The 10315-nt window shown below is 40.2% G+C and overlaps 1 non-coding gene across 1 annotated transcript; it reads left to right on the top strand.

The window, feature by feature from the left end:
* The first annotated feature begins 3944 nt into the window (after window positions 1–3944).
* On the top strand, window positions 3945–4047 carry LOC129692171 (U6 spliceosomal RNA). Its single transcript, XR_008722649.1, has one exon. It is a non-coding gene; the product is annotated as a U6 spliceosomal RNA (small nuclear RNA).
* The last annotated feature ends 6268 nt before the right edge of the window (window positions 4048–10315 follow it).

The raw sequence follows: 10315 nt of genomic DNA, 5'->3' as shown, positions 1-10315 counted from the left end.
GTCTGAGCAGAGTCCTGGAAGTGTGGGCATTAAGACCAACAACTGGCAAATGGAACCACATGAAACAATAACAAAAAATGTTCTGTACACCTAAAGAAAATATCACTGGAATAAAAAGGCAGCCTACAGAATGGGAAAAAAAATAGCTATCAGCTGCACGTCTTACAATGGGTTACTATCTATAATGTACACAGAATATAAAAAAACCATAAAAAACAAATGCTCCAATTTTGAAATAGTCATGAAACTAAACAGAGTTCCCAAAAGATAAAATAGAATGGGTGCTGTTGTTATTTTAATGTTCAACGTTCTTAGCCATCAGGACATTTTCATTTAATAGTGTTTTAATATTTCTCTCACCCCAGTTAGAATGGCTAAGATTAATTGTCTTTAAAGTGATGACAAATAGCCAAAGCGGAGGTATAGAAGCAAGAAAACCTACTTGCTGGTGGTGGGAGTGCAAACTGGAGCAGTAACTGTGGAAATCAGTGTGGCGCTTTCTCAGAATGCTAGGAAGAGGAGCTGGAGAGATGGCTCCAGGGAAGAATCACTGACTGCTCTTCTAGAGGACCCAAGTTCAATTCCCAATACCTACATGATGACTTGTAACTGTCTATATCTCCAGTCCCTGGGAATCTGACATCCCCTTGTGCCCTTTTGCAGACACCAGGGAGGCTTGTTATGTACAAACAGACAGGAAGAAACATGCAGGAAGAAACAAGCATACAAATAAAAATAAATAAATTTTAAAATATATTTTTAGCTAAAAATAGATCAACTGCATGATCCATCTATACCACTCCTGGGGATATATTCAGAGGACTCAATATCTGCCTTAGATTCACCAGCTCATCCATGTGTTTTTGCTGTTCTATTCATAAGAGTCAGGAAACAGAAACAGCCTACATACTCATCAATGTATGAATGAATAATTTAAGAGGCGATACATTTGAACAATGGAGAATAATTCAGTTCTTTTTTTTCAGAATCAAGTATTTTCATAATTATTTTTATTATTTTTTAATTTAATTTAATTTAATTTAATTAGTAGTTACATTTTATTAACTCTGTATCCCAGCTGTATCCCACTCCCTCATTCCCTCCCAAACCCTCTCTCCCTCCTTCATCTCCTCCCTGCCCCTTTCTAAGTCCACTGATTGGGGAGGACCCCCTCCCCTTTCATCTGACCCTGTTTTATCAGGTATCTTCAGGACTGGCTGCAAAGTCCTCCTCTGTGGCCTAGCAGGACTGCTCCTCCCTTGGGGGGTGGGGAGGTCAAAGAGTCTGCCATTGAGTTCCTGTCAGAAATAGTCCCTGTTCTCCTTACTATGGGAAAGCAGTTGATTACTGAGCTACCATGGGCTTCACCCAAGCAAAGGTTCTAGGTTATATCCACACATGGTCCTTGGTGGAGTGTCAGTCTCAGAAAAGACCCCTGTGCTCAGATATATTTAGTCCTTGTGGCGCTCCTATCCTTTCCACATCATACTAACTCCCCCTTCTTTCATATGATTCCCTGCATTCTGCTGCAGGTTTGGTTATGAGTCTTAGTATCTGCTTTGATTACACTGCTAGGTAGAGTCTTTCAGGGCCCCTCTGAGGTAGGCTCCTGTCCTGTTACTTGTTTTCTCCTATGTTTTATTAAATACAGTTTATTCACTTTGTATCCCCCCTGTAGCTCCCTCCTCCCCTCCCAATCCCACCCTCTTTCCTTCTTCCCCCAGTGACTCTCCCCCAAGTCCACTGATATGGGAGGTCTCCTACCCTTTCCTCTGATCCTAGTCTATCAGGTCTCATCAGGACTGCCTGCATTGTCTTACTCTGTGGCCTGGTAAGGCTGCTCCCCCCCTCAGGAGGAGGTGATCAAAAAGCAGGCCAATTAGTTCATGTCAGAGACAGTCCTTGTTCCCATTACTATGGAACCCACTTGGACACTGAACTACCATGGGCTACATCTGTGCAGGGGTTCCAGGCCATCTCCATGAGTTGTCCTTGGCTGGAGTATCAGTATATTATTCAGTTCTTAAGAAAAATAAAATTATGAAATTCTTAGGCAAATTGATTGAGCTGAAAATAGTCATTCTGAGTGAGGTAACCCAGACTCAAAAAGATGAATATTTGTTTTCTCCCATTTATAGATGTTAGCTTTGAATACTTAGATCTGTGTGTCTCATTTTCTATACCCACAGGTATTCAGGAAATTAGTAAGAGCACTGGGAAAGGGTCTTAGGGTCAAGTGATGACCAAAAGCCGTGACATGAAGGAGGAGAGAGAATAGTCAACTGAAATAGTTTAATGTGGTAGATACTGTAGGACAAGGTAGAAAGGGAAATACAGGGAGGATAACTAGTACCAGATAACTTCTGATAAAGTCATACAAAAAACTACTACCACAGAAATGTCCTAAAACATAAACCTATACAATATAAGAAGATCTTAAATGGAGGGAAACAATAGCCCGCCTACATACCACAAGACACCAAACAAAAAGTCCAGTGTCAGGAAGGAGGTAACGCTATTGAAACTGATGGCCAGAGAGATTCCGCAAACCCCCCCCAAACATTATTAGCATTATTGCTTTTGCTTACCTTCTAGAACTTGATGATAAGTCCATATTGTTGTTGAAGACATCACATACTTGAGACACAGAATGTGAAGAAACTGAGCTGGTATTGACCTGAATGCTCTACACCTACTGGTTAGCTTTCACGGTGCTGAAAGGTGCTATTGATAGAACAGGAGTAGTAAAAGAACCACCAATCTTGCCCATGTGTGAACCCTCTGAGGTGCAATAAAAACCTACCTGGAAAGATTTGTCTACTGGTTCTATAGTGGCGGGACTGTCATGAGAGTAACCAACTAAATTCTGGTTGGACTTAAGGACAGTTCCACAAGATGGAACCCATTTTTATCACAGGTAATAGTACCATGGGCCTAGACAGGCCCATCAGTCCTAAATGAGAACCTACTATTAACATTATGTCCATTGAATAATGCTTCACTCAAACCCCTTCTTTCTACTGTAGATGGTGATTAACCCAGAAAGTCACAACTGGTCAAAGTGTAGAGAATAAGTGACAATGGAGTGCTCAGTCCTAAGTGGGACAGCTGTATCAAACTATCCCATCAAAACTCAGGGATTATTGAAGAAGAGGAATTAGCAAGACTAAGAGCTGGATGATGATGGGAAGGTGTTTTCAGACACAATATGCTGGTTGTGCATATAAAATCACACTGTTTGTGACAACATAACAGCACACATGAGACCTGCATGAGCTCAAGACAAACACACACACAAAATACCAGCATAAAGCATGAAATTGGACATGGAATCCGATCCCTAGCTCTTTGGGCAATCGCTGCTCGAGAAAGGAGATGGCTTTCTTTCTTTCATGGCCTGGTCCCTGGTAGGTCAAAGACACTCTGGTACATAGCCACCTACACAAGAATTCACAGGCAGTACTAGTGGGAATCAATGGGTTTATTTATTTATCTATCTATTTATTTATTTATTTATTTATTTATTTATTTATTTATCACAATTTATTCACTTTGTATCCCAGCCATATTTCCTCCCTCCTCCCCTCCCAATCCTGCCCTCCCTCTCTCTTTTCTTCCTGTGCCCCTCCCCTAGTACACTAATAGGGGAAGTCCTCCTCCCCTTCCATCTGACCCTAGTCTATCAGGTCTCATCAGGAGTGGCTGCATTGTCTTTCTCTGTGGCCTGGTAAGGCTGCTCCCCGATCAGGGGGAGGTGACCAAAGAGCCAGCCACTGAGTTCATGTCAGAGATAGCCCTTGTTCCCCTTACTAGGGAACCCACTTGGAGACTGAGCTGCCATGGATTTTAAAAATAGGGTCACAATGTTGGCTAGGTATGGGATGGGTGGTGGATCTGGGAGATGAAATAAGAGATGAGTATGATCATAAAATGTTATGTAGCGCTTGCTTCAGCAGTATGTATACTAAAATTAGAATGATACAGTGAAGATTAGCATGGCCCCTGCGCAAGGATAACACCCAAATTTGTGAAGTGTTCTATATTTTTCAGAGTGCAGGGAATCTTTTGAAAGAATGGAGAGATAGAAAGACCTGGGCAGGAGTTTCACAAAGAGAGTAAAAGAAGCAAAAAATCTCAGCCCAGGGGTCTTTTCTGAGACTGATATTCCAACCAAGGACCATGCATGGATATAACCTAGAACCCCTGCACAGATATACCTCATGGTAGCTCAGTCTCCAAATGAGCTCCCGAGTAAAGGGAACAGGGCTGTCTCTGACATGAACTCAGTGGCTGGCTCTTTGATCACCTCCCCCTGATGGGGGCAACCTTACCAGGCCACAGAGGAAAACAATGCAGACAGACTTGATGAGACCTGATAGACTAGGGTCAGCTAGAAGGGGAGGAGGTCCTCCCCTAACAGTGGACTAGGGAAGGGGCATGGGAAGAGAAGAGGGAGAGAGAGTAGGATTAGAAGGGGATGAAGGAGGGGGCTATAGCTGGGCTACAAAGTGAATAAATTGTAATAAAAAAAAATTTAAAAACAACAATTCATTATTCCTTAAAATAGTCAGACTCTTTATTATAAAATACAGATGTCTGCCAAAAGTTATGTAGTTCTCAAAAATATTAATAAAAAATAAAATATATGTGTAAATGTGTCTAAAAAGTTATTAAAAACTAAAAAGGAAATGAAGAATTAAAATGGAAAAAGGAAATCTAGAATCTTCTTTAGATAGTTTCCTTGAACTATTAAACTCTTAAAATGAGTCACTGGTGCCATTTACATTTAAGACTTCCCACTATTTGATTAACATGGATTAACCAGTTAGTGCTTTCTCAGTTTATACTAGATTCTTGCTTTCAAATCAAGAGAAACTACATTAGGAGGACTCTGAATCAATGGATTCAAACTTTATTTTTCACTCAGAAGGAAATTCCGCTTGTCTGAGTGTTAGACTTCACATATGGTACCCTGCCACCACCATCTAAAAACTGTCCAGCAGTGTCAAACTCGGATTTCCTCACTGCAGCTCCCCTAGTCCCTGGCATCTTATTCTAACCTTCCATGGGACCTTTATTCCTTGACACACGACTGAGTGCCAGCAGCCTAAACACTCTCCTTTCTACCCTGAGAGACAGAGGGTCTCCATGAGCTAAGGACTGAGCTCATGTCTGCAACCACCGTAAGACAGCCCTTGGGAGTGGCCACATATCTGTGCTAGAGGCTATACTCCTATACTCAACGTGACAACCTTCTGGAATTTGCATTTGCTTGATAACTAGAACTGAATGAATGTATTTGGTGTGTTTTAATGAGTCTCAAGCACTCTAGCATGATGAGCTGTGAGATTTTGACCAGGTGCAAAATAGTTTATGGATGTGTGTAAGGAAAAGACTTTTGGAAACAAGGTATTTAGGAAGAAATTGGTATGAAAATTATAGATTGCAAATAGGTTCTAAGACATTTTTCTTCTCAATTCATTAATATCACCTATTTTAAATTCACTTTGTGTGAAGGAGTTTAAGAAACTCAAGAGATCTTACTAACTCTATTTCTGACTCACTGGTCACTTTTCTGATCAGATCAGTTACTCACACACTAGATCCTTTTCCAGTCTCCACCTACTGCAAAGGACATACAGTTGTTCCAATTATTTTGATCATGTAGTTCTTCAACTTCCTTGGAAGAAAGTAGGTATCAAATAAGGCTTCAGATACAATTTTAGAATGTTTCTCATTTCTTTTTTTTTTCAGATAAGCATTAAGAAGCTTGTAGATTTAATAAACTAGAGTAAAATATGTAAATGTCCCTCTATTTTCTTTCTCATTGAAAAGCCCTCTTGGCATTTTCCCTCCGACCTGACACACATCTCTTCAGTGTTTAAACCTTACCCACCCAACAAAACAACATTCTGGATTACTCATATCCAGATGTGTTCTCCCCGCTCTCTGAACGGCATAGTACTTTGTATTTTTCCTATGATTTTTCTCATTTTGTGTCTCATATTAATGTTCTTGCCCTATTGCCTCCTCCTTAGGACAGCACCTTCCTTGAAAGCTGGGCATGGTTTCAGGGGCCTTCCGCCTCCTTTGACTGCTGCTACGCACATATTGAACATATTGTATTTTTCTAACTGACTAGTCTTTAGGGTCGTGGGTAGTGGATGGATTGCTGGCTTGTATAGTTTTACTTTTGGGATACAGGTTTTGGAGGTTTTCTGTTTGTTTTGTTTTGGGTTGATTGGTTGTTTTGTTGTTGTTGTTTTCATTTCCTTTTGTTGTTATTTTTGCTTTCTAACAGTTAGTTTTGAGACAAGGTTTTGCAACGTAGCCCTAAGTGTCCAAGAGTTTATTGTATACCTCAGGCTGGCTTGGATATTTCAATTATCCTCCTACCTTTGCTTCTTGAGTGCTGGGTTTATAGATGTGAAACAGCCTACCTGGACTCTCTAATTTTTGTGACTTTTGTTGTTGTTTTCTTTTATTAAAATGTTTTCTCATACAGTGTATTCTGATTATGATTTCCTCTCCCCGAACTCCTTCTAGTTCCTTCCTTCCCTCCCATCCTGATGCACACCCTTTCTGTGTCTCTAGAAAACAAATGACATGAGAAATAATAATAAAACAAAAAAACAAGTTGAATAGAACAAAACAGACAGAAGAAAGGGAGCTAAGGAAAAGCAAGAGTAATACATATGAATGCAATAGCCTGCTTTCACACATAGGAATCCCACAAAACCGAAGCTATAACATATATGCAAACAATCTGTAAAGTTAAAATTAAAAAAAAGGCCCTGACACAACATTATAAGACAAAGAACCTCCAAAGATGCCACTGAGTTTGCCTTTTGTTGGCTGTCTACTGCTGGGCATGGAGCCTGCACTTGAGAGTAGTGTGTCTCCCCAGTGAGTTTTAATTTGCAAGTGACTATCAGCTGCAGAAACCTTTTGGGTCCCTTTTCAGCCCTCGGACCCCACCCACCTAGTGCAGGTGCTATGCACTCTGCCTCAGTCTCCGTGAGCTCAGTGAGCTCGTAGGTATGCTATGCTGCTGTTGTCTTCAGAAAGTCTTGATTCCCCACTGTCCTTCATCCCCTCTGGCTCTTACAATCTTTCTGTCTCTTCTGCAGAGTTGCCTGAGCATTTGATGGAGCCGTTTAATTTAGTGCTGAGTGTTGCAAGGTCTCGCCACACTCTCTGCACATTGCCTGGCTGTGGGTCTGTGTATTCATGCCCATCTGCTGCAGGAAAAAGCTTCTCTGGTGATGGCTGATTCGGCATGGATCAGCTGCCCTGGCCTGCATCCCTTTAGGTTTTGGAGGAGGAGCCCTTTAACAGACAGCAACAACTCTATCCATTTGCCTGCATGTTTGGGGATGCAAAGGATGAGGATCCAGACAGTCCTGATGGGACCTGACAGGCTAGGGTCAGACAGTAGAACTAGGGGCGAGGGAAAGGGGAGGAAGAGAGAGGAAGGGTGGGACCAGGTGAGGATGATAGAGGGGGCTACAACTGAGATAAAAAGTGAATAAATTGTTAATAATATTAATAATGATAATCTATGAGAAATCTGAACAAAAGAAAAAAGATAGCAACCAGCTGGAAGCTTCAAATGCAATCAAAAGCATTAAAATCGTTGTTGCATTTTTCTTGACAGCAAAGCAAAAGGCTTTCATGGTGCTGATTTCTGGAAGATCTGATTCTTTTGCAAGAACCTCCACTACACCTAACAATGTGTTCTTCCAAGCCTTCAGGCCCCTAAAGATCGCCTTCTAGGCACCCCTAAAATTATATATGAAATAAAATTTCATGTGCTTTTCTGTTTCTTTATCTTTAAAAGAAATGTTAATGATATTTAAACATGTGTATAAATAGACCAATACAGAGAGAGACAAGTGAAAAAAATATTTCATTGATTTCCCCCTCCCCCAGTGAAAAAAATCTAGACTCCAAAAAGAAAAAAGAAAAATAGTTAACAGTCAGCAAGTCTAAAACAGAAGCAAGGTACCCAAAATGTAGTCTGTTCTGCCTCTTGTGTATGAGGTCATGAATAAGCCCCTTAATTATCAATTGCTCCCATGGTTTTTTACCTTGTGTTCTTAGGAGGCTCTAGCGGGATGAGGTAAGAGGCTGACACTAGACTGTGTAGAACGCTGTGCATAAAACAGGTCAGCACTGAGCAATAGGCTCTGGAGTCAGACTCTGGGCTGGATTATCACTCTGCCCTGTTCTCCCACCGTCTCTGCACCTTCCATGTAACAAGAGAAGACAAAAGAACATGACTAGAGGTTTCAGGAGGAGTAAATGAGAAAATCTGTGAAAAGCATTTGGCACTGTGTCTATTTGAACTGTAACACTGTGGCTTCAATAAGAATTTTCTTACAATCTTTCAAATTTCTCTCTTTCAATTCTTTCAAATTTCATGCAACTTGAAGTTGCATGACATGACCCAAGCACATGACTTTATATTTTATATATGTGTGTATGTATGTATGTGTGTGTATTTATATATATGACTGAAATACTTAGAAAATTTTATAGAAAAGAGTTTGTATGTGTTTAGCTATTACTCACACACTCTAAATCTCCTAAATAATGCTAAGCACAGGAAAAAGAATTCAGACTACCTTCAACACTCAGACTAAATTCTTGTCATTCAAAAGTAAATATGAAGCAGAGCATGGTGCACACCTTCAGCCTCAGCACTGGGGAGGCTGTGGCAGGTGGATCTTTCTGAGTCTGAGGCCAGCCTAGTTTACATAGCAAGCTCCAGGCCAACCAAAGCTACCTAGTAAGACCCTGTCTCAAAACAAGAATAAAATAAATAAGATTTTCTCCCCCATGAGTAACATTTGCCTTTCAAATGATTTCTGTGTTTCCCTTTCATGACACAATATTCTCTCAAAACCCAACCCTTTGACTTCAGAAAGTATCCACCTTTCTTATCATTTCAATTGCTCCACTTCTGTGTACATCCATAGAAAGCAAGAGAATTATATGTACCCTGTAACATGCTATTTATTTTTGGTTAACAAACTTCAGAGTAAAGAATTTTTCTGGGAGCTTCTTTTGACAACTGTTGTAATTTGTGGTGGTGTTTTCATTACAGTGTGTCACACAGAAAGCCACAAAGGATTAGACATGGCCCAGCTCATCCACATTCATCCAGCCAGGAATCACAGTCCATCCCACCAGCGTCCATAAGCTCCTTAGTGCCTGCTTCCCACTTGCCCTATAGGACATCGCTAAACTTAATCAGAAATTGATGGGCCACACGGTCCAAAATGTCATTATCTGCATTTTATTAGTTTCTGTGATTTGATCCTTCAGAAATACTGTGGCGCACAACAAGATAAATATCGTTTGGGTCAAAGTGTAGGATATAAAAACCACAGAGAAACTTTAGAGGAGGCATCAGGAAAGAAGAGAACAAGAAAACATGAGCTAGGGGACAGGGCTAAACCTATGTAATTGGATCCATGCTATACCTTCTTCACAACATTATAGGGCTGATTAAAAAAAAAATCCATAAATCGTATGTTCTCCATTAAAACCTGAATTGGGGGGAACGAACTCATACAGACTAACAAAAAGTAGGTAATATGCTTGTCAGCAGGATGGAAAGGCCACATCCAGAACTTGTTCCTTGACTTATGTTTTGTTTCCTGAGTTATCTTTGGCAGGATACATTAAAGAGTAACAAAATCGTCTCAGAATTTGAGCCTGCTCATCAATTAAAGAAACTATCTACAGTATTCCCTTTCATCAATAGAACCTTCCATGTCACCATTCTGTTTGATTTCATGAAACATTTGAAAAGTTTGTGCTTTCTGTTTTTTAATTTCCCCTTCCGACATTCCAGATTGTTCCCTAGATTATACTTTAAATTCTCTGAATATTTTTCAACATTTCTTTCCCAGATTTCTCTCCTGACACCAAACCAGAACGATTATTCTTAGCTCTCTCTTCACCTCCACTCTCTGAGTGATCCCATCAACACTGATGGCTTTAGCCATTGTCTGCAACTCCTCGTACCAAAATGGTACTTTCTAATTTTAACCTTTGCCCTGAACCTCATGCTCAAATTTTTCAACTATTCAACAGTCTCCTGTAAGGATGCTGTATCTTATGAATTCAACAATCAATTTGATTAATTTAAAATAGTATGAACTTATATTTGTTTGAGGATTATTATTATTACTATGATATTATACACACACTTATAAAGGTGTGTGTGTGTGTGTGTGTGTGTGTGTGTGTGTGTGTGCTCTTTCTCTTCAAATGCTGTCTCTTCACATTTATATCGTAGATCCTA

Source organism: Psammomys obesus, unplaced genomic scaffold (assembly GCF_907164565.1).
Source record: "Psammomys obesus unplaced genomic scaffold, mPsaObe1.curated_primary_1811, whole genome shotgun sequence".
Lineage (NCBI taxonomy): Eukaryota > Metazoa > Chordata > Mammalia > Rodentia > Muridae > Psammomys > Psammomys obesus.
This window is presented reverse-complemented; position numbering and strand designations above follow the sequence as displayed.